This window comes from Plasmopara halstedii (assembly GCF_900000015.1).
Source record: "Plasmopara halstedii genome assembly, contig: Scaffold_3060, whole genome shotgun sequence".
NCBI classification, from domain to species: domain Eukaryota; phylum Oomycota; class Peronosporomycetes; order Peronosporales; family Peronosporaceae; genus Plasmopara; species Plasmopara halstedii.
The window spans coordinates 291,717-292,276 of record NW_020189964.1 but is presented as its reverse complement, the minus strand read 5'-3'; positions in this window follow the sequence as shown (position 1 = coordinate 292,276).

The window sequence follows — 560 nt, the reverse complement described above, 5'->3', positions numbered from 1 at the left end:
AGTTCATGACAAGGAGCTACTTGCGATGAAGTATGCAATTGTCAAGTTCAGGGTCCACCTGCTCGGCTTCAAGCCGTTTGTGATCTATACAGATTATGTGTCACTACGCACTGCGGCTCAGTCGCCCTACCTCTCGCAGAGGATGGCTAGATGACTATTCTTCTTTGCGGAATATAACTTCGAGGTGAAGCATAAGCCAGGTGGGCAGAATGCTTTGGCTGATGCGTTGTCACACAGACCAGACTATGAGCTTGCTCATGTTACTACTGTAACGTCGTTTGTGACGGATTTGATCCGCACCGCGAATGCGGGTGATGGGAATGTGTAGCGCTGCCACAGGCCCTCGGGGGCAAGGAGTTTGGAGACTCGGACAAGACATTGTCACCAAGACTGCGTGCACGATTGTACCGATATTCGTTGAATAACAGGCCGCTATATCATAGCACTGATACAACGGATAAACCACGAATTGTGGTTCCTCATGATGAGAATTTAAAATATCGCATCCTCTCTGAGGCTCACGACACGCGACTCAGTGGTCATCTCGGTCGTGAGAAAAC